We start from the raw sequence: 24,955 nt of genomic DNA, 5'->3' as shown, positions 1-24,955 counted from the left end.
GTATGAGTTTGCCTTGTCATGTGCCATGCCTTGTACATAATTGCCCCTTTAAAAGTCCGTGTTTGGACGGCATCCCGCATGGCCACCAATCTTGGACTTCATTACATCCCGGCCATAATCTCTGTGTGGGACACATCTTTAAGTGAAAACTAAAGGGGTTTGGTATTTAATGCCGGCGGTTGGGATTGCGGCAGTCACATGACTGACACCGGCATTCTGTCAATAGAGATCCTGACTGCGGGTAGGGTAAATATTTCTACCCTCCCCTAACTATCCATTCCAGATGTGGCGGCTATGGCTAACCCTCTGGAGTAATGACTTTGGCTAACCCTCGGGGTCGATTATGGATAACCACCCCCCTAGTGCTTAACCCTAACCCCCCTAGTGCCTAACCCTCCCCCACCTAGGCCCTAATGCGCACCCCAATACTCACCTTTGGGATGTCGGCTGTCGGTGTTCCAGCACCTGTCTCGTGAATAGTGTCTGCATTCTGGCGTCGATCACATGACCGCCAGCATCCCAACCACAAGGATGCTGAACGCAATCCAGTTGGTGGGTATTACATTAGTATGCCCTATCTGTAGTGACATTAGGGGGGTTTCAATTGTTTGAAAAGTCGGTTGGGTGTCTGTTTCTTTCCTGTCTATTAGATAGGAAAAAACAGACATCCAACTGACGTTTCAAACAATTGAATACTGCCTATTATGTCTATTATTTATTATTTTTATTCCCTTTCTTTACTACAGTATTTAATGTCAACTCTATGGGGTATATTTACTAAGCTCCCGATTTTGACCGAGATGGTGTTTTTTTTTCAAAGTGTCATCTCGGGAATCTACTAAACTCAAATTACGGCATTGATGAGGGCATTTGTATTTTTATTACGGCTGTGTAGTAAAAGTACGAATGAATACACCATCGGTCAAACGCAGCTGATTAGATATAGAACTCGGTCATTTACTAATCGTACAAAAAGCCTAAAAAAAAAGTAGACCTGCTTTTGAGAAGCGTGTTTACATGTGTTGTCAATTCTACATTACTCACACCTGACGTTTTTGCCCTTTAAAAGGGGCCCCAACACATTTCTCAACACTCTCAATCTGAAATGGCTGCTACTGTGTGTCGTACTGCTGTATTGTTTACTGGGGGATACCTGACACTGCTCCATGAGGCTACAATAAACCCAGGCCAGGAAAATCAACAAGGTCAGCAGGTTGTACATGTTCCGGCTAGGCTGGGCATGTCTTTATTTTTTATTGGCCGTTTAAACTAAAACTAACTTGCAGATGACCATGTTATACAGATGCTCAGACTAAATGTTATAAATAATTTCACTCTGTGTGATCTGGTCAAACTGACCCTAGACCCTGAGACAGCACGCTCTCGCCCTGTCTCAGGCCTGCACAAACTCCTTCCTGTGTTGCACTTTATGGCTACTGGCAGCTTCCAGCCTGTGACTGGCGAAGTAATTAGTATTTCACAGGCCACCTTCTAGAAATATGTAATTCAGGTGATTGAAAACCAACATACCCGTCTACGTCTAAGTGTTGCTTCTGTAATGTAATTTAACACAATTTTGACTTGCTTACAGGTCATGACACTCACCTTTAATTTTTGAAGGGCCACTCAGGTTTTGGATGTCTTGGCTGGCTACATAGATGCCTCTCTCTGCTTCCCTACCCAGGAGTCGCAGTGGCCTGCAGTCAGGGTAGCTTTATGTGATCTTGCGGCCATGGCCAATGTGCTGGGTGTCATAAATTAGACATACGGTGAGCTGAGGACACCTAGGGGCAGGCAATATATTTATACCAATACTCATCTGGCCCTAGACACTAATGTGGTGCTTGTTTTTGTTGCTAATTAAGCAATACACATATTTGGTGTTAACAATTTATTTTTAAGAACACACCAATTTTGGCAAAACAGAAAATTAAACAAATTAAATGGCCACCATATTCTGGCCAGTCATTATTATTTTTTTCTTTTTTGGGTGCTGGGTGCGGAGGATTGTGCTGGCTCGTGGGCGCGGCTTCGACTTGAGCGTCGAACTGGGGATTGAACTGGGGTGTGGTTTGGGGTTGTTGTCCCTGAGCTCGAGGTCACATGGTGTGAGCCCAACACACTTAGACTTTGGCTAAGAATGTTCAAACTTGCCGTTAGCTGCGTATTAGCGGCAGTGTTGTTTCCAATCATTCTAGACAGATTGTCATTGATCAATTGATTATGCTGTATCATCTGGATAAGTGTTTGTTGCTGCCGCTGCTGATCATCCAAGATACGTTGTAGGTTAGCCTGCATTTGTGTGTTGTCTGCCCTCATCTGCTCCATAGAGTTCGCAATTCGGCCCACCTGCACTATGAGTCTGCCTGAGTTGCGACTCAGTCTTGGCAAATGATGGGGCAGACTTGACAGGTATTGGGTTTGGGTGGTGAGGCACGCGTAGTGTTGTGCCTGTTGTGAGGACCAACTGGACCAAAACTCTGGGCCCATTTGTGTTGGGCCTGGTGTTGTGCTCATTTGGGGGCTTTGGGATGTTTGTGGTGGTTGGGGTATGTCCTGAGGCATGTTTGGCTGTGTTGGATCGATGGGCTGCAGGTGGAGTGTGAAGGTCTCCTGGTCACGGTCCTGCTGGACATCCTCGCTCATGATGGCTGGGTCTGTATGGGGTTGAACACAGGCAATATTTAGTACATATGTCGCATTGCTCTTACGATAGTTTTACGTCAACATGCATTACTTCTTAATATTAATGTAATAGCTAAATAGATTGTGGACTAAACTTAACTATGTTGGTCACCTTTTAGTTAAATGATGTGGCTTCAAACGTATACTACTCAGTTGTTTAAAGTTTGTGGAAATAGTAGGATTCAGAGTCATAATTACTGTTTAAACTCCATGAACTCTAACAAAATCAAAGTACTACATTTTCATTTGGATTATGAAGCTTCCTTTAGAGCAACACACACAAATTAAAAAATGTGTGGAACAATACACTCATACATTGGTCAAGGCAGTCAGTGGTCTGGCCAAAACGTTAACTAATATAGTGGTATAAAATGTACACATTATCAATGTTATTGTAATTTTTAAGGTGCCCTATGTTTTGAAGTGGTATTTTTGCCCATGTCAAACAATTGTTTTTTTTTTTTTTATTTAGGTAGCAAAAAAGCAATTGCGTAAATGTGTTGATATGGGCAACATCAAATTTGACAATTAACATCCTAAAAATACGTTAACACCATCTGCTTGTAGTTGTTTATTATTGCAAGTATGAGTGGTCATTTTGTGTTTTGTTTTTACAGTACTAACAGTGGTGCAGATGTATAAACCTGGAGAAGGCATAAGGAAGTGAGAAACCGGTGATATGTGCAAGGTGCTAAAGGCACAAGGCAAACAGCTCCAAAATGTACATTAACAGGTTTTTTTTTTTGTACTGCTGCCTTTATCATCTTGCACATAACAGTGTTTTTTCAATTCCTTATGCCTTCTCCTGGTTATTAAATCTACTCCACTGTTTTATAACTTATTTACACAAAAAAATTCTATTTACTCACCAGACAACTGTGGGGATTGTGGATCCTCACTTTGGGGGCTGACCAAAAGAGCGAGTGGTGGCACGGCAGACACTGCGGAGATGCGCCTTTGGGGTGGTAATGCTGGTGCTGGAGCTGGAGCTGGAGCATCAACACGGGGCCTCTTGGGTGGCCTCGGAGCCACAGTAACGCTGCCCTGTGATGGGCGCCTTAGTGGAGGCGGAACAGACGAAGAACCTGTGTGATAAGATCTTCATTGTCATTTTGTGTTTCTATGTGTTTGCAGAATATGTGGTTACAGTTAAATCTTACCGGCATTCCCACCATCTGCAGCTCTAGGCAGTGTTGGATGTGGCCTGGCTGTGCTGCTTCTCTGGCGTACTGTAGAAAGATGAAGAATGTCGATATGAACATACTCTTTGGTTGTTATGTTAATGCCAAATACTTTTTGGGATGAAAACATATGTGGTAGCTGCTGTGACTTAAACTAAGCGATGCTTAGCCTTGAATGCATGACTACATTGGGTGTGTATGCTTTAAATGCAAAACAAATTAACCATACAATACATACACAAAGGCAAATAATGCGCAATATTATACTAACACATACGTCGTAGCTTTACACAGCCACAATATTGCATGCTCAGTTACTAATTTTTTACGCTAACAAGAGAACAGTAGCCACAAATATCTGCACTAAAATGAAATCATCAAACCTACAAATGCATGCAAATATACATAATCAACACAAATGATAACCCAGAACACCACAAAATAAGCATACATCCATTGAAAATGAAATTATATGAAAACATATGCATAAAACACAGTCATCACACTTCATTAAAAAACACTGACTAATATTTACTTGGAAAAGCAGACAGCAGAAAAAGGCCAACACAACCAGAAACATTGACAATTAGAGATGAGCGGGTTCGGTTTCTCTGAATCCGAACCCGCCCGAACTTCATGTTTTTTTACACGGGTCCGAGCGACTCGGATCTTCCCGCCTTGTTCGGTTAACCCGAGCGCGCCCGAACGTCATCATCACGCTGTCGGATTCTCGCGAGGCTCGGATTCTATCGCAAGACTCGGATTCTATATAAGGAGCCGCGCGTCGCGGCCATTTTCACACGTGCATTGAGATTGATAGGGAGAGGACGTGGCTGGCGTCCTCTCCGTTTAGAAATTAAAATAGATAGGAGAGTGAGAGTGAGACACTTCATTTACTTACTGGAGCTTAGGAGGAGTTATACTAGTGACTGATGACCAGTGACCTGACCACCAGTGCAGTTTTATAATTTATTATTATTTAATAATCCGTTCTGTTCTTGTTCTCTGCCTGAAAAAAACGATACACAGTGACTCAGTCACACTCACATACCATATCTGTGCTCAGCCCAGTGTGCTGCATCATCTATGTATAATATCTGACTGTGCTCACACAGCTTAATTGTGGGGGAGACTGGGGAGCAGTTATAGGTTATAGCAGGAGCCAGGAGTACATATTAAACAGTGCACACTTTTGCTGCCAGAGTGCCACTGCCAGTGTGACTGACCACTGACCACTGTGACCAGTGACCTGACCACACTGACCACCAGTATAGTATATTGTGATTGAATGTCTGCCTGAAAAAGTACACTCGTCGTGTGACTTGTGTGGTGTTTTTTTATTCTATAAAAATTAAAAAACTCATTCTGCTGACAGACAGTGTCCACTCCAGCAGGTCCGTCATTATATAATATATACCTGTCCGGCTGCAGTAGTGATATATATATATATTTTATATCATTATTTATCATCCAGTCTACTAGCAGCAGACACAGTACGGTAGTTCACGGCTGTAGCTACCTCTGTGTCGGCACTCGGCAGTCCATCCATAATTGTATACCACCTACCCGTGGTTTTTTTTTTCTTTCTTCTTTATACATACTACATCTCATTATCATCCAGTCTATATTAGCAGCAGACACAGTATAGTACGGTAGTCCACGGCTGTAGCTACCTCTGTGTCGGCACTCGGCAGTCCATCCATAATTGTATACCACCTACCCGTGGTTTTTTTTTTCTTTCTTCTTTATACATACTACATCTCATTATCAACCAGTCTATATTAGCAGCAGACACAGTACGGTAGTTCACGGCTGTAGCTACCTCTGTGTCGGCACTCGGCAGTCCATCCATAATTGTATACCACCTACCCGTGGTTTTTTTTTCTTTCTTCTTTATACATACATACTACATCTCATTATCATCCAGTCTATATTAGCAGCAGACACAGTACAGTACGGTAGTCCACGGCTGTAGCTACCTCTGTGTCGGCACTCGGCACTCGGCAGTCCATCCATAATTGTATACCACCTACCCGTGGTTTTTTTTTTCTTTCTTCTTTATACATACTACATCTCATTATCAACCAGTCTATATTAGCAGCAGACACAGTACAGTACGGTAGTCCACGGCTGTAGCTACCTCTGTGTCGGCACTCGGCAGTCCATCCATAAGTATACTAGTATCCATCCATCTCCATTGTTTACCTGAGGTGCCTTTTAGTTGTGCCTATTAAAATATGGAGAACAAAAATGTTGAGGTTCCAAAATTAGGGAAAGATCAAGATCCACTTCCACCTCGTGCTGAAGCTGCTGCCACTAGTCATGGCCGAGACGATGAAATGCCAGCAACGTCGTCTGCCAAGGCCGATGCCCAATGTCATAGTACAGAGCATGTCAAATCCAAAACACCAAATATCAGTAAAAAAAGGACTCCAAAATCTAAAATAAAATTGTCGGAGGAGAAGCGTAAACTTGCCAATATGCCATTTACCACACGGAGTGGAAAGGAACGGCTGAGGCCCTGGCCTATGTTCATGGCTAGTGGTTCAGCTTCACATGAGGGGGATGTACACGGTGATATATCGGAGGATGATGATGAAGTGGACATCTTGCCTCTGTAGAGCTAGTTTGTGCAAGGAGAGATTAATTGCTTCTTTTTTGGTGGGGGTCCAAACCAACCCGTCATTTCAGTCACAGTCGTGTGGCAGACCCTGTCACTGAAATGATGGGTTGGTTAAAGTGTGCATGTCCTGTTTATACAACATAAGGGTGGGTGGGAGGGCCCAAGGACAATTCCATCTTGCACCTCTTTTTTCTTTAATTTTTCTTTGCGTCACGTGCTGTTTGGGGAGGGTTTTTTGGAAGGGACATCCTGCGTGACACTGCAGTGCCACTCCTAGATGGGCCCGGTGTTTGTGTCGGCCACTAGGGTCGCTTATCTTACTCACACAGCTACCTCATTGCGCCTCTTTTTTTCTTTGCGTCATGTGCTGTTTGGGGAGGGTTTTTTGGAAGGGACATCCTGCGTGACACTGCAGTGACACTCCTAGATGGGCCCGGTGTTTGTGTCGGCCACTAGGGTCGCTTATCTTACTCACACAGCTACCTCATTGCGCCTCTTTTTTTCTTTGCATCATGTGCTGTTTGGGGAGGGTTTTTTGGAAGGGACATCCTGCGTGACACTGCAGTGACACTCCTAGATGGGCCCGGTGTTTGTGTCGGCCACTAGGGTCGCTTATCTTACTCACACAGCTACCTCATTGCGCCTCTTTTTTTCTTTGCGTCATGTGCTGTTTGGGGAGGGTTTTTTGGAAGGGACATCCTGCGTGACACTGCAGTGACACTCCTAGATGGGCCCGGTGTTTGTGTCGGCCACTAGGGTCGCTTATCTTACTCACACAGCTACCTCATTGCGCCTCTTTTTTTCTTTGCGTCATGTGCTGTTTGGGGAGGGTTTTTTGGAAGGGACATCCTGCGTGACACTGCAGTGACACTCCTAGATGGGCCCGGTGTTTGTGTCGGCCACTAGGGTCGCTTAGCTTAGTCATCCAGCGACCTAGGTGCAAATTTTAGGACTAAAAATAATATTGTGAGGTGTGAGGTATTCAGAATAGACTGAAAATGAGTGTAAATTATGGTTTTTGAGGTTAATAATACTTTGGGATCAAAATGACCCCCAAATTCTATGATTTAAGCTGTTTTTTAGTGTTTTTTGAAAAAAACACCCGAATCCAAAACACACCCGAATCCGACAAAAAAAATTCGGTGAGGTTTTGCCAAAACGCGGTCGAACCCAAAACACGGCCGCGGAACCGAACCCAAAACCAAAACACAAAACCCGAAAAATTTCCGGCGCTCATCTCTATTGACAATACATAATGCCAAAAAAAACAGAATTAAGAGTAACACTACATCAGCCCTGGCCAACCTGTGTCTCTCCAGATGTAGTGAAACTACACATCCCAGCATGCCCGCCAACACATTTGTCATTCACTAAGTTCAAAACTGTGGCAAGGCATGATGGGACTTGTCGTTTTACAACAGCTGGAGAGCCACAGGTTGCCCAGGCCTGCACTACATCACCAACACAATAGAAGAAATAACCAAATAACAAACACAATTAGCGCAAAAACATTTCACACAACTAAGGACAAAGCACAGATGTTTCAAATAATGCCATAAAATGAAAAAACTCACCATCCTGCCTTGGGCGGTCCGAATCCCGGACATGAGTTGCACAAACCACTTCAGGCGGAATCAGCGTATGAACAGGCTCCTCCCAATCTCTATAAGACGCTCGGAAGGGGTGTCCACCCCTGGTTTGGCGGGCAGATTTTGCCTCCTTCGCCATCTTCACCTTCACACGGCGCTTGATGTCATAGAAGCGCTTACGACAGGTGTCCTCGGTCCGCCTCACCACACCCTCACTGTTCACAGCAGCAACAACCTTCCCCCACAGAATAGTCTTCCTGCGTGTCGACACCTTTGCTGCATCAGACCCAAACAACTGGTCGATGATGCCTCATCAGCTCCCGCACCAGAGCCATATTTTCAGCGTAACTGAACTTAACATTGCGGCCCGTCTTTGTAGTGGTGCGTGGCTGCAGAGCCACAACACCATCACTATCACTATTAGTGGAAGCCGCTGCAGCAACCTCCCCCTCCTCCTCACTAACCTCCTCCGTCTCACTCACCTCCTCCACCTCACTCACCTCCTCCACCTCACTCACCTCCTCCACCTCACTCACCTCCTCCACCACACTCACCTCTGACTGGGACATAATCAGGACAAACCACAAATAACACTGAGAAAATAAAACAAATAACACACTCCTCCACTACCACTACACACCACACACACACACACACTCACTCACTCACTCACTCACTCACTCACTCACAAACAATGACAATAAACGTAACAAAAAAAACAGACAAAAAAATAGACAGACTTTTAAATAACTACACAACTAGTATGACAAGACTACTTACACACACAGTACAGCACTCAACAATCGCAAAACTCCGCCTCAAATCCTCCACAAACTCCACAAAACTCTCCAACTCCTAACACACCTTCCTCTCTCCTCTCCACTAGCTAAACCCACGAGGTGCGGCCGGTTTGGGGCGTTTTTATAGTAATGTGCACAGACACTCCTCCATCACGAATCAAACCAATCACGGACGAGTGACAAAAACGAAACTTAGGAAAAAAACGCGGCAGTGAACGGACAAACACTGCCGTAACCGAAATGTGACGCAGTCGTAACAAAAACCTCAGAACACGGCCGACAAACCTCTAAATAGACCGCATTATACCTTACAAAACCACGAATGACATCGACATCATAAAACACGAAACATACAAATACGACAGCTTAGTAAATGAGGCGTAACAAATTCAAAAAGTTGCACAAATACACTTTCGATGTCATTCGTGATGATTCTCACTCCAAATCGGTACTAATACGAATCTTAGTAAATATACCCGTATGTCTGTAACTACTGTTTCACACTAGTGCACAGTATCTATGATTTTTTTATTTTGGTATTTTCAACTGTAATTTAATCTAATTTTTATCTTTTTTCCCCCCAGTATGACAAAATGATAAAGAATTACTTTCGGATTGATTTTCCTAATGCCAAATAGACATCTGTGGTTGGTATTCTGAGTAGCGTAAATGTTCTGCCTCACTATGGGGACAATCTGTACCGAGCTGCAACCCTGGGATTCTTGTGAAAATGCTTGTTGGAATGAGTTAAGGAAAGCATATGTAAGCTGGATGTGACACATTCTCTGGTGTATCGCAGAGAGCTACGAACCAAGCTTGGGCAGTTTAAAGCTTGAAATGCTTTGGGGTATTTGGAACAGTGAACACATTCTGTTCACACACTTCTAAATGGTTACAGTGTAAAAAAAAAAAAAAGAGATACGAGCTGGAAAGCATAGATCCAAAAACGGATCAATTTCGTTCCGCTGAGAAAAAATAGAAGCCAAATAAATAAAAATAGGGAACATCCATTGTAAAAAAAAAAAGTTTTTTTTTAATCTGTCTTAAAAGTAGACAGCATATGTTGTTATAAGTATACAGATGTATTAGAGCTGGGTGGGAGATGTATACAATTTTCTAAAGAGAACAAGTGGAGGAGTTATAACAACCAGAGTCGAGCTAACAGCGTATAAAATTAAAGCTAGAACCTCATTGGCTGCTCTAGGCAAGACCACCACTTGTCCTGTTTGGATGGTGGGACGTATCTCTCCCTGTAATGTTTTGAACACATTAATAGAATTGTTATGGCCTGTTTTATCATACAGCTCTCATGATGGCCAATTCCGACACATGTCCATTTTTATCAACTCTGGTAATATGCCAAATAGATTACATACGGCAAGCAGTCAGGATCCCGGCTGTTTGTATCCCAGCAATCAGAATACCGAGGCCAGAATATCGACCCTATTCTGAATGCCGACACCGGCATCCAGAATGGGTATACCATCCCGACAGCCGGAATCCCGAACGTGGAGAGACTGCGGTTAGGCTGCGTCTTGGAGGGTTTGGAAAAGGCTGCGGGGGGGGGGGGGGGAGGGTTAGGTTTAGGCAGCGAGGACAGGGGGTTAGGTATAGGCACCTATGGGGGGGTTAGGGTTAGGCTGCAGGTTGGGAGGGTTAGCTCTGTAGAAATCAGGATCCTGACGTCTGTAATTTGAGTGCTGGGATCCCATGCGCTGGTAACTCATATTTCTCCCTTACATACATTTAGTACCTGGTGCGGCAGGGGGCGTGGCTTCACGGGGTGATTCGTGGGGTGTGTGGCTTCACGGGAGTGGCGTGGCTAAGCACCCCGACCTGCATCTTTGTCACTTCGGGGGTCCTGGAGCTATGGCCTGCCCCCTGGCGTGTCTGCAGTGCCAGCTCCTACATGGAGACAGCTCCTACATGCAGCACCCGGCTCCTTTCACTGAGTCGGCACTTTGGTGTCACCCCTCAGCGGATGACACCCGGTTGAGGGCCGCACCCCCTGCACCCACCCTGTGATGCCACTGCATTTAGTAGTTAGAAATTAGGGGGTATATTTGCTGGAAGCTGATTTAGGTAGAGTTTTGGTCGATGTCTGGTCAATTTTGTATTTCAAGGTCTAGAGTCCACATTTACACAAACAGATGGTTTTTTTTACAATTTTTTTAAACAATTTAAAAAATCATAAATGTGTGATTTTGACCCTTAAACACAAAATTGATCAATAATTGTCCAAACATAAACCAAACATCGACCAAACAAAAACCAAAATTTACTTTTAGTAAATATTAGTGATGAGTGGGTTCGGTTCCTCGGAAACCGAACCCCCCCGAACTTCACCCATTTTACACGGGTCCGAGGCATACTCGGATTCTCCCGTATGGCTCGGTTAACCCGAGCGCGCCCGAACGTCATCATCCCGCGGTCGAATTCTCGCGAGATTCGTATTCTATATAAGGAGCTGCGCGTCGCCGCCATTTTCACTCGTGCATTGGAAATGTTAGGGAGAGGACGTGGCTGGCGTCCTCTCCGTTTATTAATGTTGCTGCAAATATTTGTGCTTATTGCTTAATTGTGGGAACTGGGGAGCAGCTGTATTATATAGGAGGAGTACAGTGCAGAGTTTTGCTGATCAGTGACCACCAGTTTTATCCGTTTTCTTCCTGAAAAACGCTCCTTATCTGTGCTCAGTGTGCTGCATATATCTGTGCTCACACTGCTTTATTGTGGGGACTGGGGACCAGCAGTATTATATAGGAGGAGTACAGTGCAGAGTTTTGCTGACAGTGACCACCAGTATATATAGCAGTACGGTACGGAAGGCCACTGTTCTACCTACCTCTGTGTCATCAAGTATACTGTCCATCTAGATTCTATACCTGTGGTGCATTTTAGTTTTGCAGTTTGCTGACAGTGACCACCAGTATATATAGCAGTACGGTACGGAAGGTCACTGCTCTACCTACCTCTGTGTCGTCAAGTATACTATCCATCTAGATTATATACCTGTGGTGCATTTTAGTTTTGCAGTTTGCTGACAGTGACCACCAGTATATATAGCAGTACGGAACGGAAGGCAACTGCTCTACCTAGCTCTGTTTCGTCAAGTATACTATCCATCTCGATTCTATACCTGTGGTGCATTTTAGTTTTGCAGTTTGCTGACAGTGACCAGCAGTATATATAGCAGTACGGTACGGAAGGCCACTGCTCTACCTACGTCTGTGTCGTCAAGTATACTATCCATCTAGATTCTATACCTGTGGTGCATTTTAGTTTTGCAGTTTGCTGACAGTGACCACCAGTATATATAGCAGTACGGAACGGAAGGCAACTGCTCTACCTAGCTCTGTTTCGTCAAGTATACTATCCATCTAGATTCTATAGCTGTGGTGCATTTTAGTTTTGCAGTTTGCTGACAGTGACCACCAGTATATATAGCAGTATGGTACGGAAGGCCACTGCTCTACCTACCTCTGTGTCGTCAAGTATACTATCCATCTAGATTCTATACCTGTGGTGCATTTTAGTTTTGCAGTTTGCTGACAGTGACCACCAGTATATATAGCAGTACGGTACGGAAGGCCACTGCTCTACCTACCTCTGTGTCGTCAAGTATACTATCCATCTAGATTCTATACCTGTGGTGCATTTTAGTTTTGCAGTTTGCTGACAGTGACCAGCAGTAAATATAGCAGTACGGTACGGAAGGCCACTGCTCTACCTACCTCTGTGTCGTCAAGTATACTATCCATCTAGATTCTATACCTGTGGTGCATTTTAGATTTGCAGTTTGCTGACAGTGACCACCAGTATATATAGCAGTACGGTACGGAAGGCCACTGCTCTACCTACCTCTGTGTCGTCAAGTATACTATCCATCCATACCTGTGGTGCATTTCAGTTGTGCGCAGTATATATAGTAGTAGGCCATTGCTATTGATACTGGCATATAATTCCACACATTAAAAAATGGAGAACAAAAATGTGGAGGTTAAAATAGGGAAAGATCAAGATCCACTTCCACCTCGTGCTGAAGCTGCTGCCACTAGTCATGGCCGAGACGATGAAATGCCATCAACGTTGTCTGCCAAGGCCGATGCCCAATGTCATAATAGAGAGCATGTAAAATCCAAAAAACAAAAGTTCAGTAAAATGACCCAAAAATCAAAATTGAAAGCGTCTGATGAGAAGCGTAAACTTGCCAATATGCCATTTACGACACGGAGTGGCAAGGAATGGCTGAGGCCCTGGCCTATGTTCATGGCTAGTGGTTCAGATTCACATGAGGATGGAAGCACTCATCATCTCGCTAGAAAAATGAAAAGACTTAAGCTGGCAAAAGCACAGCAAAGAACTGTGTGTTCTTCTAAATCACAAATCCCCAAGGAGAGACCAATTGTGTCGGTTGCGATGCCTGACCTTCCCAACACTGGACGGGAAGAGCTTGCGCCTTCCACCATTTGCACGCCCCCTGCGAGTGCTGGAATGAGCACCCGCAGTCCAGTTCCTGATAGTCAAATTGAAGATGTCACTGTTGAAGTACACCAGGATGAGGATATGGGTGTTGCTGGCGCTGGGGAGGAAATTGACAAGGAGGATTCTGATGGTGAGGTGGTTTGTTTAAGTCAGGCACCCGGGGAGACACCTGTTGTCCGTGGGACGAATATGGCTATTGACATGCCTGGACAAAATACAAAAAAAAATCAGCTCTTCGGTGTGTCAAGCCGTGTGTTGCCTTTGTCAAGCTGTAATAAGTAGGGGTAAGGATGTTTACCACCTCGGAACATCCTCCCTTATACGTCACCTGCGGCGCATTCATCATAAGTCAGTGACAAGTTCAAAAACTTTGGGTGACAGCGGAAGCAGTCCACTGACCACTAAATCCATTCCTCTTGTAACCAAGCTCCTGCAAACCACACCACCAACTCCCTCAGTGTCAATTTCCTCCTTACCCAGCAAAGCCAATAGTCCTGCAGGCCATGTCACTGGCAAGTCTGACGAGTCCTCTCCTGCCTGGGATTCCTCCGATGCATCCTTGAGTGTAACGCCTACTGCTGCTTGCGCTGCTGTTGTAGCTGCTGGGAGTCGATCATCATCCCAGAGGGGAAGTCGGAAGACCACTTGTACTACTTCCAGTAAGCAATTGACTGTCCAACAGTCCTTTGCGAGGAAGATGAAATATCACAGCAGTCATCCTGCTGCAAAGCAGATAACTCAGGCCTTGGCAGCCTGGGCGGTGAGAAACGTGGTTCCGGTATCCACCGTTAATTCAGAGGCAAAAAGAGACTTGATTGAGGTACTGTGTCCCCGGTACCAAATACCATCTAGGTTCCATTTCTCTAGGCAGGCGATACCGAAAATGTACACAGACCTCAGAAAAAGACTCACCAGTGTCCTAAAAAATGCAGTTGTACCCAATGTCCACTTAACCACGGACATGTGGACAAGTGGAGCAGGGCAGACTCAGGACTATATGACTGTGACAGCCCACTGGGTAGATGTATTGCCTCCCGCAGCAAGAACAGCAGCGGCGGCACCAGTAGCAGCATCTCGCAAACGCCAACTCGTTCCTAGGCAGGCTACGCTTTGTATCACCGCTTTCCAGAATACGCACACAGCTCAAAACCTCTTACGGCAACTGAGGAAGATCATCGCAGAATGGCTTACCCCAATTGGACTCTCCTGGGGATTTGTGACATCGGACAACGCCAGCAATATTGTGCATGCATTACATCTGGGCAAATTCCAGCACGTCCCATGTTTTGCACATACATTGAATTTGGTGGTGCATAATTATTTAAAAAACGACAGGGGCGTGCAAGAGATGCTGTCGGTGGCCCGAAGAATTGCGGGCCACTTTCGGCATTCAGCCACCGCGTACAGAAGACTGGAGCACCACCAAACAATCCTGAACCTGCCCTGCCATCATCTGAAGCAAGAGGTGGTAACGAGGTGGAATTCAACCCTCTATATGCTTCAGAGGATGGAGGAGCAGCAAAATGCCATTCAAGCCTATACATCTGGCAACGATATAGGCAAAGGAGGGGGAATGCACCTGACTCAAGCGCAGTGGAGAATGATTTCAACGGTGTGCAAGGTTCTGCAACCCTTTGAACTTGCCACACGTGAAGTCAGTTCAGACACTGCCAGCCTGAGTCAGGTCATTCCCCTCATCAGGCTTTTGCAGAAGAAGCTGGAGAGATTGAAGGAGGAGCTAAAACAGAGCGATTCCGCTAGGCATGTGGGACTTGTGGATGGAGCCCTTCATTCGCTTAACCAGGATTCACGGGTGGTCAATCTGTTGAAATCAGAGCACTACATTTTGGCCACCGTGCTCGATCCTAGATTTAAAACCTACGTTGTATCTCTCTTTCCGGCAGACAGAGGATCAAAGACCTGCTGGTGAGAAAATTGTCAAGTCAAGCGGAACGTGACCCGTCAACATCTCATCCTTCACATTCTCCTGCAACTGGGGGTGCGAGGAAAAGGCTAAGAATTCCGAGCCCACACGCTGGCGGTGATGCAGGGCAGTCTGGAGCGAGTGCTGACATCTGGTCCGGACTGAAGGACCTGCCAACAATTACTGACATGTCGTCTACTGTCACTTCATATGATTCTCCCACCATTGAAAGAATGGTGGAGGATTATATGAGTGACGGCATCCAAGTAGGCATGTCAGACAGTCCGTACGTATACTGGCAGGAAAAGAGGCAATTTGGAGGCCCTTGCATAAACTGGCTTTATTTTACCTAAGTTGCCCTCCCTCCAGTGTGTACTCCGAAAGAGTGTTTAGTGCAGCCGCTCACCTTGTCAGCAATCGGCGCACTTGTGTCGCTTAGCTTAGTCACACAGCGACCTTGGTGCGCCTCTTTTTTTCTTTGCATCATGTGCTGTTTGGGGACTATTTTTTTGAAGTGCCATCCTGCCTGACACTGCAGTGCCACTCCTAGATGGGCCAGGTGTTTGTGTCGGCCACTTGTGTCGCTTAGCTTGGTCACACAGCGACCTTGGTGCGCCTCTTTTTTTCTTTGCATCATGTGCTGTTTGGGGACTATTTTTTTGAAGTGCCATCCTGCCTGACACTGCAGTGCCACTCCTAGATGGGCCAGGTGTTTGTGTCAGCCACTTGTGTCGCTTAGCTTAGCCATCCAGCGACCTCGGTGCAAATTTTAGGACTAAAAATAATATTGTGAGGTGTGAGGTGTTCAGAATAGACTGGAAATGAGTGGAAATTATGGTTATTGAGGTTAATAATACTATGGGATCAAAATGACCCCCAAATTCTATGATTTAAGCTGTTTTTTAGGTTTTTTTGAAAAAAACACCCGAATTCAAAACACACCCGAATCCGACAAGACATTTTCGGTGAGGTTTTGCCAAAACGCGTCCGAATCCAAAACACGGCAGCGGAACCGAATCCAAAACCAAAACACAAAACCCGAAAAATGTCCGGTGCACATCACTAAGAATTATATGGCAGGATTACTGTAATTATACAGCAGGATTACTGGAATTATACACCAGTACCATTGGAATTATATGGTAGAATTGCTGTAATTATACGGCAGGATTACTGGAATTATACGACAGGGTTACTGGAATTATATGGCAAGATTACTGGAATTATACGCCAGTACCACTGGAATTATACGGCAGGATTACTGTAATTATACGGCAGGAGTACTGGAATTATACGGCAGGATTACTGGAATTATACGGCAGTACCACTGGAATTACACGGCATAAATACTGAAATTATACGGCAGTACCACTGTAATTTGCGGCAGGATTACTGGAATTATACGGCAGGATTACTGGAATCATACGTCATTACCACTGGAATTATACGACAGGACTACTGGAATTATACGCCAGCACCACTGGAATTATACAGCAGGATTACTAAAATTATACGTCAGCACCACTGGAATTATACAGCAGGATTACTGGAATTATATGGCAGTATCACTGGACATATACGGCAGTACCACTGGACATATATGGCAGCACAGGGAAACCACCACTGTACTGATGCAGGACCATACACCACCACTGAACTGATGCAGCACAACACAGCACCTTATACAGCAGCACTGGACATATGGCAGCAGAGGACACCAGTGTGACTGGTCACTGGACTGACTGATGCACAGGACACTACCACTGGTCTGATGCAGGACAACACAGCAACAATGTAAGTGACTTATTATACAACAGCACTGGACATATGGCAGCAGAGGACACAACACTGTGACTGGACAGATGCTGCACAAGACAGGGATATGAGGACACTGAGAGAACGGAGACACATCCTCTCTCTACACTCCCCAATGCCGGAGTGAAAATGGCGGCGACGTGCGGCTCCTTATATGGAATCCAAACCCAGCGAGAATCCGACAGCAGGACGATGACGTTTTGCCTCATTCTGGTTTCCGAGTCAGGCGGGAAAACCCGAGCCTGACTCGGATCCAGGCTCGGAGCATGAAGTCCGGTAGGGTTCGGTTCTCTGAGAACCGAACCAGCTCATCTCTAATTTTTGGTCATTTGACTTCCCTACTTTAACGGTTTACTACCTCTTTGAGGGAATACACATGAAAAACGGTCATATTACCTCTTCGATAAACTTTATCTAGATGGTCGCCACCGTTTTAGGATCCTGGGGAAGCAGGTTGCTGATCCCGATATCTGTCCTGCGTAGATACCCAAACATTGTTTTTGTACACAAACCATCGGATTTGCGTATAAATATGAATTAGGCCCATAGGAGACAAATAACAGTGAACCCCATTAGCACCCAAGCTACTTCAGTCATAAGATACTACACTCTCCTGCCATCATGTGTGGCCTGGTTACACAACTATTCCATCCTCCTCCCCATATAAATGGGCGCATTTGTGCAAAACTTGATGCACAGCTTCACAAAACAGTATCTACATAAGTAGTCACATTTTTTGCAAGTCATAGATGACCTACTATCTATGTTCTTTGGTAGATTTAAATAATTTGCACAATGCATGTCCTCTATAAGTCTGACCTTCAGCATAAAACCACAATTTATAAATAAAGCCATAAAGAATTATATGAAATATGATTACAATATCTTATCATTCACTGGTTATTTGTATAGCTTATGTTTACTGTATTCCAGTGGCGGCACCTACCTCGGTGGAGGAGGGGTCTGCCACTGGCTGTGCTACCAGCTCCCTTGTCCCTGCTGCTGGGGCCCTTTACCCTTGCCCCAGCCAGTGGCTGGGTCCCAGCATCTGAAGTGTACAATGTAGTTCACAGATGCCGGGACTGGATCATACACAGTAGCGGTGATGGTACTGCACATGCACAAACTCCTGGCTTCTATGGACTGCATCGGCTGCAGTCCATAGACACCGGCTAGGACAGCCCGAAAGGCAGGGAGTGGCTTCCTACAGGAAGCCAGCTCTCTGATAATCGCTGCCCGGTCTGGCAGTACCAAAGAGAGGAAACACCTCCCAATGGGACTGCCTGTAGTGTCTCCGACTGGCAGGTAGGACTGCACCTGGCTTCAATGACTGTGAGCTGAGGTGGCAGATTTTACCTGGGGGGCTGCAGTCCTGTAGCGCATAGGTAAAATCCACCTCTGCTGTATTCTGATTTGTATATACAAATTATAAAATAAGTTGCTTTATAACATTTTATATAGTAAACCACCGGGAAAAAAAACAATCCATTTATATTTTAATAAAGAAATTGACAAGTATTTTTTGGGACATAAAAATAAAGTTACTGCAATTACAATGGTTAAACATAAGTCTAAATCTTTTTCTTTTTAATAACTGTTCCTTTGTGAATTAAACTTTTTATAATTATTCTAAAACATTATGAAAAGATGTTGTATGACCTTTTTATAAACAAATGTGCTGTACTGTAAATAGCATGCATTTTCTCATGTAAAATCATTCTAAAATCTTATTGTATTGGACAGGAAATTGCACAGTAAAGTGTAACTTGAATACAGGATTTGACAGTGGAGGTTTTGTAGTTTCAGAGAGAACTAAAAACAAGGACTTGCAGGCACCCTGTAGGCAGCCTGAAGCTCTTTCTCTGATACATTACCAACTGCAAACACTTCCCCTTAAAACAAAACATAATATGCTTGGGGAAGATATTGAGGGTTGCATAGCTTACCATCTCTGACCAGTGCATTCTCTGTGTTGGGAAATCCATGACATCATGGTCTTACATGTTGTGGTTATACTGTAATATGCACCTACCAGTTTAATAACGCATCTTGTGTATTGTAATCAGAGCCGGCCCTAACCAATGTGATGCCCCAGGCAAGAATTAGTTTGGTGCCCCCTACCACTGCCGCTAGTTCTGTCTCTGACCCTGCACCCCTTTCCCGGCACCCTCACCCATAGCAGTCCTCATTTTGGTGCTCCTCCCCCCTATATTTTAAATAAAACAGCACGCACATAAGGCACACAGCCTAAAAAGGGGCGTGTTCTTGCTGTGAAGGGGCATGGCCACACAATAGTAACCCCAATTCAATTTATGCCACACATCAGTGCAACTTTATGCACATTTTACATGCAATAGTTTCCCTTATTCACATTACATCCCACAGTAGTACCACTTTACCTTATATACATTACTCCTCACAGTAGTGCCCCTTATTCACATTACACCACACCATATTGCTCTTTATTCACATTAGACCACACAGTAGTGCCCCTTACACATATGACACACATTATTAATGTCCTTATAAACATAATGCGCCTTACACATTATGCCAACCATTATTAATGCCCTTATACACATAATGTCCCTTACACATACGCCGCACATTATTAATGCCCTTATACACATAATGACACACATAGTGCCCCTTACACATATGCTGCACATTATTAGTGCACTTATACACATAATGACACACATAGTGCCCCTTACACATATGCCGCACATTATTAATGCATTTATACACATGACACACATAATGCCCCTTACACATATGACGAACACTACGGCACAACCAACCCACCCGCACACAGCACTCACACAGCCACTAACACTGTGACCTTTACCTCTGCTTGGATACAGATGTGTCCTCATACATATTGCCTCAATATATGCAGCAGGAGATGCCATCTCTAGGCCAGCTCTGCTAAAGTTGGGCACCTTTTTTGCCAAAAATGTGTCTTACTTGCATTGCTATGTGACTAGGTTGTACAAGCAGCTTCTGCTGATGAAAATGATATGCGCAACATAAAATTGAATATGCAGATACAGCCGCAGTCACACACAGAATATAGGCATGCCGCATATCATTTTAATCAGCAGAAGCTGCTTATGCCCCATGGCATTCCAAATGCCCTAGGCAATTGCCTAGTTTGCCTATGCCTAGGGCCGGCTCTGATTGTAAGGCTAATATAAGAAACTATGCAGGTTGTCAGTTAAATGGACAAACTCTAAGAGCAGTCACACATGGATGACTATATGAAACATTCTGCAATGAATCTACCTCAGTATGTCTGAATGAGAGTTTATGATATTTTTTCCACATAAGAACTTGCAAAAGATGAAATGTTAAGAAATGTCAAGATCCTATGGATGATAGCAAATGTCTAAACTACATCAAATACTACAATACCATCTATTAGTATTTACTAGCTGTTCTATACGTTCTTCACATGGGAGTTTCTGATTTTCATGGTTGTAAATATATGAGTGTTAAAAATGTGGTAAATCTATAGAGATGTAAATTTGAGACGTTGTTATGTAAGTAAATATTAATTAGAGATGAGCGGGTTCGGTTCTCCGAGATCCGAACTCCCCCCCCCCCCCCCCCAAACTTCACCTATATTAAACGGGTCCGAGGCAGCCTCGGATCTTCCCGCCTTGCTCGGTTAACCCGAACGTGCCCGAACGTCATCAACCCGCTGTCGGATTCTCGCGAGATTAATATTCTATATAAAGTTAGTGATGTGCACCGGACATTTTTCGGGTTTTGTGTTTGGATTCGGATCCGCGGCCGTGTTTTGGATTCGGACGCGTTTTGGCAAAACCTCCCTGAAAAAGTTTTTGTCGGATTCGGGTGTGTTTTGGATTCGGGTGTTTTTTTACAAAAACCCCTCAAAAACAGCTTATATCATAGAATTTGGGGGTCATTTTGATCCCATAGTATTATTAACCTCAATAACCATAATTTCCACTCATTTTCAGTCTATTCTGAACACCTCACACCTCACAATATTATTTTTAGTCCTAAAATTTGCACCGAGGTCGCTGGATGACTAAGCTAAGCGACCCAAGTGGCCGACACAAACACCTGGCCCATCAAGGAGTGGCACTGCAGTGTCAGGCAGGATGGCACTTCAAAAAATAGTCCCCAAACAGCACATGATGCAAAGAAAAAAAGAGGCGCACCAAGGTCGCACCACAGGTATAGAATGTAGATGGATAGTATACTTGACGACACAGAGGTGGGTACAGCAGTGGCCTTCCGTACCGTACTGCTATATATACTGGTGATCACTGTGTCAGCAAACTGTAAAACTAAAATGCACCACAGGTATAGAATGTAGATGGATAGTATACTTGATGACACAGAGGTAGGTACAGCAGTGGCCTTCCGTACCGTACTGCTTTATATACTGGTGGTCACTGTGTCAGCAAACTGCAAAACTAAAATGCACCACAGGTATAGAATGTAGATGGATGGTATACTTGAGTTGATGACACAGAGGTAGGTACAGCAGTGGCCTTCCGTACCGTACTGCTGTACATACTGGTGGTCACTGTGTCAGCAAACTGCAAAACTAAAATGCACCACAGGTATAGAATGTAGATGGATAGTATACTTGATGACACAGAGGTAGGTACAGCAGTGGCCTTCCATACCGTACTGCTATATATACTGGTGGTCACTGTGTCAGCAAACTGCAAAACTAAAATGCACCACAGGTATAGAATGTAGATGGATAGTATACTTGACGACACAGAGGTAGGTACAGCAGTGGCCTTCCGTACCGTACTGCTCTATATACTGGTGGTCACTGTGTCAGCAAACTGCAAAACTGAAATGCACCACAGGTATAGAATCTAGATGGATAGTATACTTGACGACACAGAGGTAGGTACAGCAGTGGCCTTCCATACCGTACTGCTATATATACTGATGGTCACTGTGTCAGCAAACTGCAAAACTAAAATGCACCACAGGTATAGAATGTAGATGGATAGTATACTTGACGACACAGAGGTAGGTACAGCAGTGGCCTTCCGTACCGTACTGCTATATATACTGGTGGTCACTGTGTCAGCAAACTGCAAAACTAAAATGCACCACAGGTATAGAATGTAGATGGATAGTATACTTGACGACACAGACGTAGGTACAGCAGTGGCCTACTGTACCGTAATGCTATATATTATATACTGGTGGTCACTGGTCAGCAAAACTCTGCACTGTACTCCTCCTATATATATATTATACTGGTGTTCCCCAGTCCCCACAATAAAGCAGCACACTGAGCACAGATATGGAGTGTTTTTCAGGCAGACAACGTATACCGGTGGTCACTGTCAGCAAAACTCTGCACTGTACTCCTGCTATATAATACAGCTGCTCCCCAGTCCCCACAATTAAGCAGTGTGAGCACAGATATATGCAGCACACTGAGCACAGATAAGGAGCGTTTTTTTCAGGCAGAGAACGGATAAAACTGGTGGTCACTGATCAGCAAAACTCTGCACTGTACTCCTCCTATATTAATATAAAGCTGCTCCCCAGTCCCCACAATGATATAAGCAAGCACAAATATTTGCATCAACTCAACAATGAATAAACGGAGAGGACGCCAGCCACGTCCTCTCCCTAACATTTCCAATGCACGAGTGAAAATGGCGGCGACGCGCGGCTGCTTATATAGAATCCGAATCTCAAGAGAATCCGACAGCGGGATGATGACGTTCGGGCGCGCTCGGGTTAACCGAGCCATACGGGAGAAACCGAGTATGCCTCGGACCCGTGTAAAAAGGGTGAAGTTTGGGGGGGTTCGGTTTCCGAGAAACCGAACCCGCTCATCACTAGTTTGAACCACTTAAAATGGTGGAATTAAAATATCTCACTTGGAAAGTGGTCATATTGTTAGCCTTGGCTTCGGCTAGACAAGTGTCGGAGTTGGTGGCTTTGTCTCATAAATGCCCCTATCTGGTTTTCCATGTGGATAGAGCGGAATTACGGACCCATCCTCAATTCTTGCCTAAGGTAGTTTCATCTTTTCATATGAACCAACCTATTGTGGTGCCTGTGGCTACGCGAGACTTGGAGGATTCCGAGTGCCTTGATGTGGTCAGGGCTTTGAAAATTTACGTGGCCAGAACGGCTCGGGTCAGAAAAACAGAAGCACTGTTTGTCCTGTATGCAGCCAACAAAGTTGGCGCTCCTGCTTCGAAGCAGACTATTGCTCGCTGGATCTGTAACACGATTCAGCAGGCTCATTCTACGGCTGGATTGCCGTTACCAAATCGGTAAAGTCCCATTCCACTAGGAAGGTGGGCTCTTCTTGGGCGGCTGCCCGAGGGGTCTCGGCATTACAACTGTGCCGAGCTGCTACTTGGTCGGGTTCAAACACCTTTGCAAAGTTCTGCAAGTTTGATACCCTGGCTGAGGAGGACCTCCTGTTTGCTCAGTTGGTGCTGCAGAGTCATCCGCACTCTCCCGCCCATTTGGGAGCTTCGGTATAATCCCCATGGTCCTTACGGAGTCCCCTCCTCTAGGACGTAAGAGAAAATAAGATTTTAAACCTACCGGTAAATCTTTTTCTCCTAGTCCGTAGAGAATGCTGGGCGCCCGTCCCAGTGCAGACTACATCTGCAAGACTTGTATCTAGTTTTTGCTTACATAAGGGTTATGTTACAGTTTTGATCAGTCTCGGACTGATGCTGTGTTGTTTCATACTGTTAAATGGTTGCGTATATCCCAAGTTATACGGTGTCGATGGTGTGGGCTGGTATGAATCTTGCCCTTAGATTAACAAAAATCCTTTCCTCGTACTGTCCGTCTCCTCTGGGCACAGTTTCTCTAACTGAGGTCTGGAGGAGGGGCATGGAGGGAGAGGCCAGTGCACACCCATACCTAAAGTTCTTTTTTAGTGCCCATGTCTCCTGCGGAGCCAGTCTATTCCCCATGGTCCTTACGGAGTCCCCAGCATCCTCTACGGTCTAGGAGAAAAAGATTTACCGGTAGGTTTAAAATCTTATTTTCTTTGTAAAACATTGTCCATCATCATCAGAACATTGTGACCATCAGAACATCGCAACATCACCTTTTCTAGGTGCCTGCTCCTCTCTGCAGCCTCTGTGTGCCCAAAGGCTGCAAAGAAGCGTGCAGTGATCAGCAGCACGACAAGCACAGGGGAAGGGGTACCAGGAGGCAAAGAGACTGGGAGGTTTCTCTAAGGGCAACAGCTGCTGGAAGAATTCTCTACCTGCAGCCGCACAGTGGATTTTCCGACAGGTCGCATCAGATGCAACCATGTCAGGCATGTAGATAAATAACATTACAATACTACTGTGTCATCATCTCTGGTCAACACTACACTGTTGACATTCTGATTGTCGATGAATTAACTGCCTCCAATGATTTTAATTTTATGATACAGTTTGCAGTGTTATACAAGGGATTAACACATATGCAAAATTATGTTAAGGGCATGTGACCTACTTTATATGTATATATATATATCACATTATATTACTGTACATGTACGTATTTGACGGAAAGTGATATTATGAAAATCTTCAATTTGCTTCTGTGATAGTAACATAGTAACATAGGCCCTCATTCCGAGTCGTTCGCTCGGTATTTTTCATCGCATCGCAGTGAAATTCCGCTTATTGCGCATGCGCAATATTCGCACTGCGACTGCGCCAAGTATCTTTGCTATGAAGATAGTATTTTTACTCACGGCTTTTTCATCGCTCCGGCGATCGTAATGTGATTGACAGGAAATGGGTGTTACTGGGCGGAAACAGGCCGTTTTATGGGAGTGTGGCTGAAAACGCTACCGTTTCCGGAAAAAACGC

The 24,955-nt window shown here is 44.7% G+C and overlaps 1 long non-coding RNA gene across 2 annotated transcripts in view; it reads left to right on the top strand.

The window, feature by feature from the left end:
* Nucleotides 1-24,955, top strand: part of LOC134928587 (uncharacterized) — a 76,899-nt gene that overhangs the window by 6,230 nt on the left and 45,714 nt on the right. The window contains exon 4 of one of the 2 annotated variants that reach the window (XR_010177948.1): nt 9,463-9,872. The exons of the other annotated variant lie outside the window; for it this stretch is intronic. This is a non-coding gene — a long non-coding RNA (uncharacterized LOC134928587). Of the gene's footprint in view, nt 1-9,462; nt 9,873-24,955 lie in introns of those variants that run through there. 2 annotated transcript variants of the gene reach the window in all.

Source organism: Pseudophryne corroboree, chromosome 5 (assembly GCF_028390025.1).
Source record: "Pseudophryne corroboree isolate aPseCor3 chromosome 5, aPseCor3.hap2, whole genome shotgun sequence".
Taxonomy (NCBI): domain Eukaryota; kingdom Metazoa; phylum Chordata; class Amphibia; order Anura; family Myobatrachidae; genus Pseudophryne; species Pseudophryne corroboree.
The sequence above is the reverse complement of the archived record's forward strand: the minus strand, read 5'-3'. Positions and strand labels throughout refer to the sequence as shown.